At 40.8% G+C, this 17433-nt stretch overlaps 2 long non-coding RNA genes across 3 annotated transcripts in view; one reads left to right on the forward strand and one right to left on the reverse strand.

Annotated features, from left to right (window-relative positions):
* Positions 1–936: 936 nt before the first annotated feature.
* LOC106949772 (uncharacterized) overlaps positions 937–17433 on the forward strand; it is a 26013-nt gene continuing 9516 nt past the window's right edge. The window contains exon 1 of the long non-coding RNA XR_001425452.1: positions 937–973. This is a non-coding gene — a long non-coding RNA (uncharacterized LOC106949772). The remainder of the gene's footprint in view (positions 974–17433) is intronic.
* The window catches only part of LOC106949771 (uncharacterized), a 24000-nt gene continuing 20744 nt past the window's right edge, over positions 14178–17433 (reverse strand). For both annotated transcript variants that reach the window (XR_001425450.1, XR_001425451.1), the window contains one exon: positions 14178–14834. This is a non-coding gene — a long non-coding RNA (uncharacterized LOC106949771). The remainder of the gene's footprint in view (positions 14835–17433) is intronic.

A 17433-nucleotide genomic window follows, 5' to 3' on the forward strand; every position in this document is an offset into this window, starting at 1 on the left:
CAATGACTTCACCGACATATCAAGCTGTGTCATAAATTAAAGTGTTTCGTTACCTACAACCTTGATCCGCAAGAGTGAGGCAATTTCCCCGTCTTTGCTGTTGCAGACGAGTCGCGACGCTCCAGCTGTACTCCTGCGGATATTCAAATAATTGCCCTCTGTGCGGCGTGAGAGAATGAATTTGAATAATGTATTGCGACGGGAGTAAGGCCACTGAGGTCGTAAATTCTGCTGCTAAATCAGCTCAGCCCGGGGAGAGAAGGGAGGCACACAGGGTTGTTTATAAAATGCCCTTGGAAAAATGAGTCTAATCCCCAGCCAAACCGTAAGCCATGGGGAGAGCATTAGATAACCCGCAAGCTGCAGAGTAATGGGAGTAATGAGAGAGATGGAGAAGCAGCGCCAAGACAGAGAGAATGCATCCATTTGTTGGCTGGATGCTCTGATTGCTCAGACCATTTGAGACAAACTGGAGCCTGACACAGTGCTGGAGTCCATTTCGTCTGATCAGCAGCAATAAGCACTTTCCACAGCCAGTGAGTGCTCCAGACTGCCCACAGCCATACATTATGCACATGGCGTAAACACTTAAGTTATCTCTGCTTGTCTGGCATCAAAATTAGGAACCAGAAATACCACATTTTAAGATCCAATGCAATCGTAAAGTGGACCTATTGTACAAAATTCACACAAATATTCATACGTTTTTGCATTTCCATTTGCGTCTCTGTTGATTCCAAAAAACAAAAAAACAAAAAAAAACAGTCCGATTGTCAGATATTTTTTGGCAATAAGTTCATGTCTTTGGTGTCTGGAAAATGAGACGTTTCAAAAACCTCGGGAGCTGCTTCGTTACCTAGTAACCCCAGTCAAATCTAGCCCTGTCACCTAACAACCCAAGCTGAACCCCAGCACATTTGGTCAGTTGGTTTAACTGCTGTATGTGCTGTACAATGGCTGCTGGAAAAGACAAGTGTTTTGTTGATGACTTTCCATTTAGAAACCACTTGATGCACTTTTACTGGTTCCGCTTCTGCATTTCAAAGATGTATGGTTGTATAATTCTGCATGTGTTTGCAGCCATTTTCACGTGTGAGTGTAAACACTGAGTTAGGGGGCGTGGCCAACAGGAGCTTATTTGGATTTAAAGTGACAAGAAGATATTAAAACAGTTCATTCTGAAAGGAGATGAAAATAGGCAGCACAGACCAGACTAAAATCTCACTATCTAAGAATGACTTTGTGCAAAAAATGTAATGAACATAGACCTACTCTAACCTGTTCAGGGAAGCATGACATGTCACCTTTAAATCTACTGTTCTGGACCAATGTTAAAAAACAAAAATCATCTAAAATGTCTATAATCCAGGAAGAACGGTTACTGACTGCATGTTTCAGGACAGAGACGCTCCACCTTTGTTTTCACACTGCAACCAGCGTTAACACCTCAGTGAGTGTCAGCTGTGATGTGGATGATTAATATCTTACACATCCAACTGTGTGGGAATGTGACTGAGGGTGGAGATGAATCCAGGTTTGGCTGCCGTCACTGATCTGGTTGAAATTAAGTATTTTTTTTCTGCTCTTATACAACACAAATGCACTGGCTCCTCCAACACAAGACGGTGCTCGCCGTCTCTTCACACAGACAAACACACTGGTCTAGCAGGCTTAGGGCTCAGATTCCCCAGCTTCCCTTGATGTCTCATTAGCAGCAAAAACAGGCTTCCTCCTGTTAAGCCAGAAAAATGAGATGGGTTGAGGGTGTTCGTGTGTGTGTGTGTGTGTGTGTGTGCTTTGTTAGGGTGGAGGTGGGGTTTCCTGAAGGGTACTTTAGCAGAGCGCAGGTGAGCCATGGAGCTTGCTGTCTAGCATGCTGGCTTGGTAACTGCAGTGTTATTGCCTCCAGAAGTGTTCCTGTAAATGAGGGCTGCTTACCTGCCTGCTTGCCTGCCTGCCTGCATTCCCCCCAGCCTTCCTCTGGCAGCCCATCCCATAAAGCTTGGGTGACAGAGCAGGTAATAAACGGATTGAACACAATGAGTCAGCACTTTAGCCTCCATTTAATTTCATCTGAATGCAGCGCTGACCCACTCCTCCCACTCATCTTATCCCTTAAAGGGATAGGTCAGTATTTTTGTCGTGAGGTTACGTTAGAAGGTTCCAAGGAGTTAATATCTTACTTGTAGGAGCTAAAGCTCTTGGCAACTTTATTTCATACGAATCCAGATTAGTCGGTCCTGGAGGCTGAAGTTAAGGGCAGGTGTTGGAGGGGCAAATACCAAATCAGGCCTTTACCACAGTGAAAAATAATATTAACGTTTAACATGGGGTCACAGCTTCTTTATGTGGTTATTTGTGCAGCATCTCTATTCTTCCCACGTGAAACACTGACTAATAACCAAATATGTAAAACCTCAAAAAAATAACTATTCAAAAGCTAAGAGATTACAACAGCTAAGAGTTCACTTTAGCTGTTGTAACATTTTTGTTTTTTACAACCAAGGTAATCCAGATTAATTGGTCCTGAAATCCAAACCTAACAGCTTATATAAAAGAGTTTGAGACCAAAGTGGATTTTTACCATCTTGAAACAACTTCAATCAACAAATCAACATAATTACACTTTATGCAAACGTTGATGTCAGAACTTTTAACCCATCATCCCATTTGCCTTAGTTGGTTGTTTAAACAGAAATGCTTGATTAATCATGCAGGAAATGGAGGTTGGAGGCAGTGTACCATAGATGATATACTTATGTCAAACACATCCAAAAATGTGTTTGAAACATTTAATAGTTTGATATATGACCATCCCCCCCTCCCCCCCACAAAATTAGCTAATATGCATGTGACATTACTAATCTCATGCTACATTATGCAGACTCTCTGCCTACACTGATGAAGATCCTCACATTTAATTAGCCCCACCCAGTTTTTGATTAATGTAACTAAGACAATCAAGATTTGACGACTTGAGGGGAATCAAAGTCCCAGTTGATCCTTGAACATTGGAAAAATAATAAAACTACAGAGTAAAGCTGCACATACACTTCAAAATAGCTGCATATCTAAAGCAAGACAAAAATGCCAAAGCTATGAAAACACCTAAAATGCTTTGTAGTTGATACATTTTCTTTCATAAGTGAAGGCACATGCTAGAAAAGAAAAGTGTGACAGCAGCTAAAATAATCATTGAATTCCTTCCAATGTTTTTGAGACTGGAGTTGTCTTAAGAAGGTGGAAGTGCTATTGCCTTCTGAGACAAGCCAGTAGCTTCAACCTATCTTGGATTCACACTAAATGAAAACACCAAAAGAGTCATCTACTGCAAGTAGTATATTAGGTTTAAGAATAAAACAGAACCTCACTTCAAATTTACAGAACTATCCCTTTAAGCCTCCCCATTCCACCACTTTCCCCCGTCCTTGCAGCAGACTAAACCTCTCTCCGTCCCCTGAGTCAGAACGGGAGATTTTAAATCTGTGGAGATAAGTCAGCGTTACAACCATGCACAGCCAGTGTCTCCAGCTGGAAGTGAGCGGTAAATCAAAAGTGCGTGCTTCCACCGTATCCTTCCTTTATTATTTTTGGTGTGCAGCCTCCTAAACTTGGTCCTGCTGACAGTGAGTGTTGGTGTTTGAGAGGACAGGAGGAGGAGGAGGTGGGGGCTAAAGTGGGAATGTAGGCCACACATTCCTTTCCTAGGAGCTGTCTCAACACAAGCAAACAGTGCTGCCCAACCGCACCGAGATTCCACGTAGTTTCTTTGAGTTTTCTTCTTGCTTCTTGCCCGGCTGTGCATGACTTGCTCCAAACACATATTTCTGAAACCGATTTGTTTCCTTCCGTTAAACAAATCCATATTTTCTCTTTGTGCTACATCAGAATAATTATTTTGTTTTCTCTTTCTGTCATGCAGTAAAGTGCATACTTAGATAAAGGGGTTTAAAATGTGTTATAACTCTTCATAGCATAAGATTCTTTGTCATCTGTTGCCTCAAAATGGGTTATCCCTGCATACTTCCTCTTTCTTCTGCACTCTGTATGTGTCATAAGTCCTCCAAAGGACTTATGACAATAATAGCCAGACCTTTTCTTTCCTTCATCTCATTCTGCTTTTCTATCCCCTTCAATCGCCTCTCTCTCTCTCTCTCTTTTTCCTCTTTCTTCTTATTTTTATCTCCCTGCCTTTGTTTCTTATGCAGCTGCAGTACAATAACAGTGTTTGAGTGCAATATTCCAGACAGGACTTTGGTTTAAATAAGCACCCCCGAGGCCATGTAATAACCCAACAACCCCCTCCGTCCTGGTCTCCTAGTCAGTCCCTCAGCACTCAGGCCCGGTCCACAACACGATCCTCCTCACACACACACACACACACACACACACAGACACTACCAGCCTCTCATTGAGCCAACCAGCCAGGCAGCCAAACCACCATAGGAAAAATACAGAGCATGGAACTGTGATTCACAGTCCTGATATAGAATATCACCTCCTCCCTTTTCCCAGCTCCAACAGCTGGTTTCCTGGAAGCTAGTTTTTGTGGTGTGAGTTCAGCGAGGGGGAAAGGCGGGGGTAATCAAGGAGGCCCTGCCTCTGCTCCTTCACTAGCCTTTTCCTACCTCCCCAAAATGTCTGCTCCAGTCTTTACTGGCAGCTTTTGTTTATGTAAATGCAAGAACATGAACGGTTGCTAAACATGGCTTGACGTAATTTAGGTTGTCTTCTAATGACATCAGTCAGGGTCATGGTTTTCACATGCCGAAGGTCCCCTCGTGTTTGGGGGGACGGTGAAAAGGTTGAAGCGGAGGAGGGACTGCTTCTTCCCACTGCTGTCAAAGTTAGATTAAAGATTCCCCTGAGAAAGAACTAAACCTGCAGATGGCTTTACAGTTGATGACTGAAGAGACTCTATGAATAATGACCTAACCATGACACTAATCTTTAAGAATAAAAACAGAATTAGACTGCTTTGCAAAGGAGATCATAACACTTCAAAACTGCTGGGATTCAGTGTAGCAGACCAAAACAAATTAATGTATGCTGTTAGGTCACGAGAAAAATGATACATGGTTTTTAAAATACTCCAACTTGTGCTAAGTCTCTTTTACTGTGATGCCTATAAATAAAATCCAGCGCAAAAATGTCTATTAGTAAATGAAGTTCAACTGGGTGAAGTTTAATCTCAGCCTTAATGAAGTTGGTCTGTAAAGGCCTCTGAGATTTGTTAGAAAACACTGGTGGAAAAACAGCATCATGAAGACCAAAATACACGCAAAATGGGCCAGAAGCAGACAGAAAGCCCATGTTTACTCTGGAGGAGCTGTAGAAAACCACATCTCAGTTCTCCTAACAGGACAACTAATAACTGTGTACTGCACAAGGCTGGTTTTTGTGGAAAAGTGGTAAGAAGAAAGCAGTTCCCACAAGCCAGGATGGGAAGAAGATGCTCTGGTCAGTTGAGCCCAAAGCTGAACTTATTGGCCTTTATGGAAAGCATAAGCTAAGACTACTCATCTCCCTCAGCTCTCTGTGGTTATGGTTTTGGTGTGTCTTCCTTCCATAGGTTTAGGGAAACTGGTCAGAGCTGGTGCTTAGATGGGTGTAACAGACTGGGAATCCAGGAAGAAAAGCTGTGAAAGACTTAAAAGGCCAGTGTTATGAAATTCCCAGGAACAAAGTGCCATTTTATAGCACAATCAAGTAACTATTTTACCTTCAGTTGTTAGAAAAATGCTGGGGATATCAAACATGACTGAAAAGTAATTTGACTTTGTAAATCAACGTCTTGAAATTGGGCCTCTGTCTCTTTAAGAAGCTCCTGCTCTTTCTGACACTCTGCCTTCAGGAAGTCATCACAACAATATGTTTCCATGAAGCTGTTTACATTGTTCGTAGGAGTGTTGCACTTAGAAGTAGTTTTCATAATAAGCTCAGCAGATACGCAGCTCTACCAGGAGTTTGCTAATTGCTGCTGCCGCTAATCTGAAGGAACCAAGTGGGGGAGACTGTTTTGCACAGCTGAACGGCTGATATTAAAGGATTTCTCAAAAATGCAGCATCAAAGCAACACTCCAGGTCTGTTTTTGATAAGGGAATAATATTATGACATTATAACATTTTCATATTATAACGTTAATCTGAAAATTAGTCAGTTCTACTTAATACTGCCCCTTTAAAACTGAGGTTCAACCTCCAACAATAAATATAGAGTCAGAGTTACAATGGAAAAACTTACTAATACATCAGAATAGCCCAGTCAAAGTCCTAACATAGGTTTTCCATTTAATCTCACTGAGCTTGAGCTATTTTTGCAAAGAAGACTTGTATCTATATTGGTTGGTTCTACAAAGTAGTGACTCAGCGAAAGAAATACTTTTAAAACCATGCATCACTTCCCAGTTGTCGACTACTTTGATTCAGTCTGTCATTTGAAATCTCCATAATACACATTCAGGCTTGTGGCTCTGAAGTGCAGAAATGCGAAAAGCTTCAAGTTGTTTGTAATACTTTTGCAAGTCAATGTATCCACGGCGTTACAGAATCACTTCTCATCCTATGCACAGTAAGAAAAAGCGTTTTCTCAGCTGCAAGTGGAGTGCCCTTAACCTACTTTGGAGAGCATATCAAGTCATATGTCTCCGTGGCCTTTCCTGTCTACACAATGACCCCTGAGTAGAAGAGAAGAATAGGAGCGGCGCTTACTTCCCTCCTGTGCATGAACAGCCTAATTTAGGAAAGCGTGTCAGTGTGAACCTTTGTCACGTTGCTGGGCTCAGAATATCCATTGTTCCCTTGATAGAGTCATTCCACTTTGAAAAGGCTTTCAAGCGAGCGGAGAATATCCTGCATCCTGCACCCGTACGGACACATCTGCATTTGTACGCACATACTTCTCAATTCAGCACTCACTCGCTCGCTCACCCCTCCACAACATATGCACAGCATCGGGAAATTAAGAATGGAAGTGGGTTTAGATGAGATCATGAGTTCTTTGCGTCATTGGGTACATTTGATATGGTCTGCCTGAAAAGCCATCTGTTCCAGGTGGATGGTGCCAGGTACAGTCATCAGAAACGGAAAGCTTCTATACACTACCATCATGGCGAAAATAATAAAAAAGAGAGAGAGAACGCTCTGTAGATTTATCAGGTTGTAGAGCCACCTTTAACAGCAATAACTCTAAGTAGTTGCTTTCTCTCTGACTGTATCAGTTTCTCACGTCATTGTGGAGGAATATTCGCCAGATCGTCTTTATAAAATATTGCTTCAGCTCGCTGGGGTTTGATCGGTTGGACTGGGCCAAACCAATTCAACGTGATTCTTTTCATTTTCTGTTCATTAGCTAATGTGTTGGAGATCATTGACCCATGGCTTCAGCTATGGGTGCATCCATAGCTGAAGCCATGGATGCATCCATGAATGCATCCATATTTTGGCTTCATCTGTCCAAAAGATGTTGTGGCAGAAGCCTGTTAGTTTCAATTATAACTTTACAAATTGAGTTATGCTACTTTATACTTTTTAGTCAACAAAGCCATCACAACATACTTTTTGTGATGCCATAACCTTTGACATTAAACATGCTAACTCAACCTTATGAATTATTACATTTTCTAAATGTCTACCATTGATAGAACTTTTTTTGTTCCTCTGGTACTATATTAGCTGTTATTTGTAGCAGATCAGACAGGAAATGGGCAAAGAGAGAAGCAAGGAAGACATGCAGCAAAGATCCTTTCCTGATGTTAATAAAAACCTTTGCTAAAAGTGACGGAACCTTTTATCAAATCGAAATAACTTTTACCAGTGATGATATAACCACAGAACATCCTCTATCAACCTTTATAATATCAACAGAACCTTTTTCAACATTAATAAAGCCTTTTCTACATTTTAATGAAACATTTGATGAAGCACTTTTGGCATTTTTAGAACCTTTTCTGGCATTAAAAAAAAAACAATTTACGAGAATAATATAACTTTTTCTTGCATTGATGGAACCTTTTCTGACATTAATAGAGTCTTTAACCATACAATATTTTCTATTGTTGATGGAATTAATGTTGAAACCAACAGTATAGAACCTTAAACTCAACGACCCTTTTGTGACAGTGATAGAACATTTTCTAATGTAAACAAAACATTTTCGAGGAGTTACTGAACATTTTCTGACATTGATAAAAACATTTATACATTATAGAATCTTTTGTTACTGTGACATACTTTTTTGCAACCATAGTAACAATTTTTTCTCTCGTTTCAACTTTGATAGAACGCTTTTTTATGTTGACGGTAGAGATGTGCCAATCATAATCGGCTGATTTCTGTGAAAAAGTGAATGATCGGTGATCGCCGATCACGGTCTCTTGTTGCCGATCACACAAACTGGTCGCCTGCATCTCATTTCCCAGCCTGCCTGTGCAGCTGGTCTCCTCTTTCCTTCACACTGTGCAAACACGCAGCAACAAATCCTAAGCGATGTGGAACTGTAACGCACTGAGTGAATGGGGGAAGTTTGCGTGTTGCGGCGGAAAATTGAAGCACGTGGTTCCTTTTTCCACATAATGTAACCGATGGTGCTTATGATTAAAAAAATAATAATTATGTGATCGGTACCGGTGATCGGCCGTAATCGGCCCTCATGGGTGATCGGAATCGGAATCGGCAGGAAAAAACCTGATCAGCACATCTCTAGTTGACGGCTATTGTCAAGGCCAAGTAATTTAAAACTGGAAGCTTTAGGTGATTTAGCTTTTCTTAAACTATGATGACCGTACGGGGACAAGAAAAAGTCAAATTTATAACCTTAAAAGACATTCGCCTTACAAAGCCCCTCATTGTCACTTATGTGTTAAAGTATTTTTCAGTAAACACGAACATGGCCAGAAGATTAGTTGGAGCACACCAGGCGCTGTTGAATATCTGTAGGTCTGTTGTCCAGGTTTGCGTGCGTTTGACTCTGCAGCTGGATATGTGAGCTCTTACATTTGAGTCTGCAGAGACAGAAAAGCCCCTGTGCCTGTCTGCGGTTGCAGCAGCCCCCACTCTTTCTTTTGTCTCAGGCTGGACAGGTTCGGGGGGAGGATTAACTTTCCATTTCTCTGATCCACTTTTCCACTGAGTGAATTTGTTACGCAGGTCTGGGAATGTGTGTTATGAAGCTGTGTGAGACAAAAATTAAGGCCAGTTGGGGATCATTTAGAACCTCGTTTCCAAAGGTTGATGTGTTTGGGGGCCTATTTCCCTTTCTTCCAACATTTTTTCAACATAAATTATACTTCTGGATGTCATTTAAAATGGGGAAAAGTTTATTTTTGCATTGCTAATACAGGCATATGATACGTTTGCAGGGTTTGAGCTGTTTCTATATAATTCTTTCCACACTGTTCAGAGCTCTGGTTCTTCTCTTTAGCTCACCTTTTATATTTTCCTCTGGATTTAGGTCTTTGTACCTTGAAGGCATTGGAAGGAGGCTGATTTTCTGTCTGCTAGATGCCATATGCATTGATTGCATCAGAAGATTTAGTCATTATTCTTTTAAAAGCCATAATAATGACCCATTTTCAATTCTTTGACCACATTTTTATTCGAAAATGTACTGAAATTTCAAACATTTACAATCCCATGCAACCCATGTTTCATGCCAGTCCCACCTGGACTTTTTGGTGCAGAAAAGCTCAAGAAGAGTCTCTATTTATCAAAACAAGTAGTTCTAGAAAAACTATTTTAATGGTATCAGTAAAAAAAACAAAAACAAAAAAACAAACAAAAAAAACCCCAGCTCTGAGTAGGATATGTAAGTCCTCACATTTTTAGTTTCTTTTTAGATGTATACAGTATTTCTACACAGTTTTAAAATTAGCCAGAATTTTTCCAATTCTGGATAATGGAAAAAAAAGAAAAAAGAAACTGCTTACTTCCAGATTTTACTCCTTAATAATAATCTAAAAGAAGCATTTTCTGAAGAACAAAGAGCTTTTACCTTGATATTTCTTTAGATAATGGCCAGTTTCCATAAGTCTCCGTACCAACTCATGGATTTTTGGGGGGTTTTAAGTTACAGACAGAATCTGCAGATAAATTCATGCAACTTTTACTAAAAAAACAAACGAGAAAGACCCATATCCATTCAGGATTTTGTGTGCCAGTGTAAGTTTGTCCAAATACCAGAAAAAAAGAAGTGAAATAGTCCTTTACCACACTACTAAATCCAAAGCCAACTTCTGAATTGTGTTGTTTTTTGATCTGTACATAAAGATGAGTAAATCAAAGTGTTTTATACTCTAATGTCAACAGTTTTGGGAGAAACCTGGAAAAAATATGAGACTTTGAAATGGAAACTTTATGGGAACCCTGCCTTTATTTCCTTTTCATTTCAAATTCTCGTCATTTCAGATCACAGTAATTGTTTCCTCCTGCTCTTTTTATGTGCGCCGACATCACGCTCTGCAGCCGGACAATGTTCTGTTAAAAGACGCAGGTTTAAGTGCACTACAGTTTATTGCTGCGGTATATCTCTGATTTGCACGAGTTCAGCAGAGCATCATTCAAACCACAGGGCAGCCATGTAAAATAGGTGAATCCTTCAGGAGACGGTATTAAAAGCCTCCATCAAGGCAGCTGGAGAGGAGAGAGCTGAGGTATTCCTTTGATGTGGGTGGTTCAGATATTAAATAATTAAGTTTTAGGAGATTAAAGTTTCAGAAGCTAATTTGGTCCCCTCCACGGCCTGTCACTCTGAGGCTTGAAGAGTCTGCAGCCTGCAGACGGCTGGTGAATAAGTGTGACTCACTTCCTGCATGCGGCTCGGCTGGAGAAACCCTATATCTGAAACAGGAAGTTCATCCAGGGCACACTGCATCTCTGACTCAGAGCAAAGGGTGACGCCATTTTTTTTCTTTTTTGTTGTTGTTGTACAAGTTTTCAGGAATTCAATCCTCTGCGAGTTCGAGCAACAAAGAGGCACACAGTGCAGCTTCGCTTCCCCTCCTGTTTCGCTCCATAAACATTCGCCACGGTTTGCTGACAGCTCTGGTGTTACATGGAAAGAAGTTCATCTGCTGATGCAAGAAGAATGCGTTGCTTGTGCAAGCCTGGATTTCAGAGCTATTAAATGGGAGGAGATTCAGGTTGAGCTGCTGCTTCGTGACAGCGGAAGGGGGGGTGGAGAGACTGAACAGCCAGGAGGTGAAAGCTGGGTTATTTTTGTCTGGAATGTGTCTCTCTGCTGACATTGAAACCTAATTTTCAGGCACCTTGAGGATGACACAAACCAAGTTGCAAGTAATTGATATGTATGAGGGCATATAAACGCAAGAAGACTGCCCTTCAGGACAAACAACAGGCTGTTTGAAGGCGATGTGAGGACACGGTGGTGAATTACATGTCCTGCCGTCTTCTCTGTCTCTTTGGGACCTGTTCCGGTGCAGCAACTCTGAATGTCTTCAGCAATGACTCAAAGTCCTGACACAGTAATGGGGAAATAATGCATTCTATCTTTCAAAAGGCTTCAGATTTGCGTGATAAGGCCTGCAGACGTGTTTGTCTCAGGCTTCATCCTTGCTGTTGCCCCTATGAGGCTCAAACTGACCCTGGAGCTTTGAAATGTGAAACCCAAACGTCTGGTTCAGCTGCTCTCCGTCAGCGGCCCTGAACTCGCACCCAGAGCGCTTTTGTTTAAGATTCCTCTCTGGAAAATTAGCCTTCGACGAGGCAAATGTGTGGCCCATGCTTATGATTATTTATTCAAATCTCCTCCAGTGACGTCATGTTGATTTAACAGCCAGGGTGACACGCTCACAGCCTCCCACCCCAGGTGTGTTCATCATGCCCGATGCAAAGCTGCTGTCACCTTGGCCAGCAGTGTGTTTTGACTGTCAAGAGTCAGGAGTTCGCTGAGGGCAGTGTTGCTATGTTGCAGGGGAAAACAGGCCGCCTGTTGTCATGCGGGCCAGAGGGCTGCTGGAATGGTGAGCCAAAGCCCCGCGGTGAAATCAGTTTCTGGAGGAGGACTATGCTGAAGAACGGGCCCCTGTGGGCCGTTTACAGCATGCTGAACCAGCATTTCTCTCATCTTGCCGGAGGAAAAACAAACACAAACTGAACAAAAACACACCCCTCCACTGTTTCAGTACTAGTTTCTGTCTGTTGCATCACATAAAAAACAAGTTAGCAATGTTAGACAGCAAAGTATGCTTCGGAATGATAGCTTTGAACTTCTACGATGTTCTTTATTTGCTTGTGGATTGCAACACTTCAGCTCAGCCTCCTGGAAAACAATCTCAAGAGCTAATATGATGTCTTGTAAAAAATATTCTGACATTATTTTTTTTCCCCCACACATCTTGCGACCAATTTCAAAGTATTCTTTTGGCATTTATTGTAATAGCTATTACACTGACCAGCACGGGTTTTGCATAAATGTGAAGTGAAAGGAAAATATGGAACAGCCTGCATAAATCTAAACTTCATAAAAACCATATTTTGCTGCAGTTACATCTGCAGGTCAGTATGTCTAGAGACTGAAATATTTTCCCATTTTCCAGCTTTTATTGACAGCATGTGCAAAAGTAACACATGGAAATGCTTTGATCTGAGCTCTTAAAGGTTTTCTCTGGCCCACATGGCATTTTGCATAAAGGCCAACAATTTAAACTTTGGTTTTATCTGACCAGAGCACCTTCTCTTGTGTCCTCCACATGACTTGTTGTAAACTCTGTACAGAACTTCTCATGCTCTCTTCTTGCCATTCGTCCATAAAGGCTGGATCTGTGGAGAGCATGACTAATCGTTGTTTCATTAACAGATTTTCCCATCTGCAGTTCCTCTGAATCTGATTAATGCTCTCCTTATCCAGCCTGTCAGTTTAGGTGGGCTGCCAATATCTTGTTAAGTTCACTCTTTCCATTTTCACACGAAGGTTTCAACAGTGCTGTGTGATATAATGAAGGGCGGGATATTTTTTTGCAACGTAACCTTGGTTTAAACTTCTCCAATATGTTCTCCCTGACTTATCTGCTGTGTTCTTCTGATGCTCTTCGAGAAACCATTAAGGATTTCACAGAGCTGCTAGATTTCTACTGAGATTAAATTACACGCATTAATTACCTATTTAAAGACTTTTAAAGTTGTGCTGGAGTTTCTTCAGGTGCGTCAGAATAAAGAGGGGAGAATGCAAATGAATGTGTCCTTAAAAAGCCGAAATGTCTTAAATTAACTTTAAAAAAAGATAAGTTAGCCCTCAATATGCTAATTTTGTTTTACATTGTGTCCAGACAGGACTATTTAATCTTGTATATTTTTTCCACGCTGGACTTTTATGTCAACAAAAAGTTTAAGTTGGACTCAGATATCTTCGTTGTACCTATTTGAATTATAATCTAAAAAGAATAGGAAAGTATCCTACATGAATTTGTGCACGTGGTTGGCCTAATCACATTTTAACATTCTGAGATGTTTGTAAAATCAGAAGTTTGTGGTTTCCGTTGTGTTTCACACTCCGCTTCAGAAAGCGGTGGTAGTGCAGATTAAAAGCTCTTTGCCGGTAAGATTAAAGAAGAAGGAGACTCAAGACTACTGCTAACTAGCTGCCTGCATACCTTGCTAGCATTTTTGCTGTCAAGGGTAAGTTCAAATTTGTCACTTATCACTACGTTTGTAGATTTCTGTGAAGATATCGGTTTAAAATTTCATGGTCTTGAAGTCTTAAATTTATGTTTTTGAAACTTGCAGAAATCCTGTTTTTAATTAAGAAAATGTGAGAACCATCAACCATGTGTCACTTTTCCTTCTTCTTTACAATTATCCATAAATCTCTGTTGATAAAATCCCAACGCCTTGCTTGTGATAAAGAACTATTTCCAGAAAATGTATTCTACATCCTCTACATTTCATATTTTTGTCTCATAATATAATAAAACAACCAAATATAATTTGGGATTATATAAATATAATCTCATAATATAATAAAACAACCAAAAATATTTGTCATTCACCTATTTATTTTATGTCAGACCTTTTAATACCTCTTAAGAGCCTTCATGGCATATATCCATTAATACTGTATAGATGTGTGTGTGTGTGTGTGTGCGTGTGTGTGTTTGTGTGTGGAATACAGATCTTTTCCTTTTTAATACTGTAAAATAAAATAGGATGAAATGACACACAGACACTAAATCTCACTAATTTATTCGTAATATCAGATCAGCCACAACACAGAGCATTTTAATAACAGTCACCAAGGGAATGTCATCATCATCTCCAGATAAATACACAATATAATCATTAAAACAACAATCACAACAACAAGTACGGGGGTGTTCTTCAGCGAGTAGCCAGAGCTCCTCGGCTGAACCCTCTTTTTGTACACCATGCTCCAACCTCGAAAAGGTTCACCTCTGTCGTTTTTGCCTCCTTCTCTCCACTGAGATAATGTCTTGGCTGCCTCAAGGAATGGTCTGCACCCTACAGATGAAAGAAAGCACTGATGACAGGTGGGGGGGAAAAAAGGAGAGCAAACACAACCTTGCGGGGCGTGTTTTTTTAGTGGTGGCAGCTACACAAAAGACCCACAGCTCCGTTGATCCCTCCCTCCCAGGATATGGTGGCCAGGCATGCTGGAGCTCTGCCTGCATCTGTGCTCCTGTGCAGACTAGCTCCACTTTAGCTGCAGGCTAGGAGGGAGGAACTGCGGGCAGGGTGTGTCTGTTTCACCATGGAAGCAGGTGGGCAGATTGCTCTCAGAGGTAGGAGGGAAAGGAGATGGAGCAGGTGTTGTGGTGGCGCTGGCTCTCCCTCCCCGGCAGCCATGGAGCTCTGCCAGTCACCTTTTATATGGCAGACACAAAGGAAAGCCATGTAAATGTAAAAAAACAACAGCAGAGTAGCAGTTGCTTTTATCATCATGAACATCCATTTTACTGTGGGCTTTTCCTTTCAGTCGCTCCATATCTTTTAACAAATCCTTCTGGTCATATGAATTTACATAGACCAAACCAGGCAAACTGGATTAAACCGTTTCTGCAGATATTAGCACATGAGGCTGTTATGCTAAACCTACTTCTACTTAACTGGCACAGTTCTGGCAGCTGACCGGAAATTAAATCTTGATGAAGAAGGTTTTAAAAAAAAAAAAAAAAAATTATTGGAGACATCTTTTCTTTTTTTTCTTCATGCAACTAATGAGACAAGAAATAAGTAGAGGGAAAGTACAGGAGTGCAGCAAAAAGTGTGAATCCTAGCCCAGGGTCTTTCTGCGTGGAGTTTGCTTGTTTTCCCTGCACATGTGTGGCTTTTCTCACACATGTGCAGAAAAGCACATGTGTGCTTTTCTGCACACATTCTGGAATTACCTAATTGCCTTTAGGTAATTCCAGAGGAATTACCTAAAGGCAATTCCTCTGGATTGCCTTTAGGTATGAGTGCGTGTTGTGTGCATGGTTGTCACGTTACAACCTCCTACCTCACTGCGTTTATTTGAGGATTTCAGTTGAGTGACCAACACAAAGTAGTGCATAAATATGAAGTATTTCAAAATTTAAAAACAACTCTGAAAAGTGTGCGATGTATTTGTATTCAGTATCCTGTAGTCTGGCCCATAAATACAATCCAGTCAAATCATCTGCCTGTAAAAGTCCAGCTGCGTGTGATCAAATCTCAGTATAAATCCGACTGTTCTGTGAAGGCCTCAGAGGTTTGTTCAAGAACATAAAACAATGAACAAAAAGCTTAAAGAAAACAAAACCAAAAAAAAAAAACTAAGACATCAGAGCTTGTTTTAAGTTAATAATTCCTTAATATTGATTTTAGAAAGTACTAGATACAGATTTTTTAACTTAAATAAGACATTTTCTCCATGTTTTTAAGTGAAATGTCCTTCCTTAAAAAAAAAATCAATATTAAGGAATTATTAACTTAAAACAAGCTCCTATATCTTATAGAAAATTTGTTTGTAAGCAGAAACGATGCAGAAAATACTTGGTAAATATTTTGTTGTTTTACATTGTAAAACAATATACCAAGTTTTGAACTTAAACTCTCCGTGATGCCTGTTCAGTGCATCAGCTGAAAGGGGGAAGAGTGTGGAACAAGTGCTGGACAACTATTATTTTTATGTTCCATAAATCTAACCTTTGTTGAAAATATAACAGAAGGCATTCATGGCCTTCCATATATTGGCCACAAAATTTCATTTTGTGGCCAATATGGGAAACACCATTACCCTGAACACACCATCCGCACACAGCTGACACATGGTGGTGGCTGCATCATGCTGTGGCGGCACTTATATTCAACAGCTCTTCAGATGAAAACAAGTTTATGTTGTTTACAGCTGAGCTTTATATTCTGGTTTGAAGGTCATGTGTTACTGAAGAGGGACCGAGACATAAAACTACAAATAATCAACCAAGTATGAACCGGAAAAACAAACAGGAAGAGGGTAGCATGGTTTATTCTTTACACATTTATGAGCTCATGCTCTGTTTCTGTATTAAACCATGAAGAGAAATACCTTGAAATTGAGGCCATGAATAGCGCCTGTGTAAATGTGCTTAGTTGATTCTAAGACTTGATGTATATGTGAGGTAGGGCTTGTCGTTTGGTCACTTTCACCAGACGGCAGAGATTTTTTTTTATTATTATTATTATTCTTTTGCTTCTTTTTTTCGGCGGTTGTCCCAGATATCCGACAATGTTTAATCTAGGCCAGCTCCACAGCAGGGTAGCCAAGGGGAAACCAAGGAGCCAAGTTAACTAGTTCATGTCACTCATCAACTTATTTTAACAGATGTGGGATGCCTTTAGTGAGACGAAAATAAAGGCAGAAGCTCCCATGAAGCGTTTCCACTTTCAGATACTTTTGACCTGCTTTCGGCTGCACGTTCCCATCCCTGGATAACTCCTCCGACTCTAAGCAGCTTACTTCTTTTTTTTTTTTTTTTCATTTACATTCACTTCTCCATTGCAGTGAAAGAAGAAAAAAAAAGGTGGTGGGGGTGATACTCAGGCTTGGGCTAAACAAAGCAGCTGCTGTCATAAGCTATCAGATTTTAATAAGGCATAACCTAGTCCTGGGTGGGCGAGGGAAGCCGCTGTTTTTCTATTTCCTTTTATAGACTGCACCAACATGCCCCCTGGGAGACTGCACGCCATGACTCATGTCTCCAGTGTTTCTGGTCCAGACTCCAACCCACACCCCCTCCCTGTTTCTATCCCTGAACATCACCGCTCTTCCTCCCCCGACTCTCTATAAGTGGCTTCGTGTTTTCCATTCCCCTCGATGCGTTCGCTGTTTGCATTTATCTGCATATTCTGATTTCATTCATGAAACTTAAAGTTGTGTCTGATAGCATGCAAAAAAAAAAAAAAAAAAAAAAAGGGGGGGGGGATTAAGGGGTTTTAATGGGGGGGGGGATATCTGGGGAG

Source organism: Poecilia latipinna, unplaced genomic scaffold (assembly GCF_001443285.1).
Source record: "Poecilia latipinna isolate Pla-1442-1.1 unplaced genomic scaffold, P_latipinna-1.0 Scaffold362, whole genome shotgun sequence".
Taxonomy (NCBI): domain Eukaryota; kingdom Metazoa; phylum Chordata; class Actinopteri; order Cyprinodontiformes; family Poeciliidae; genus Poecilia; species Poecilia latipinna.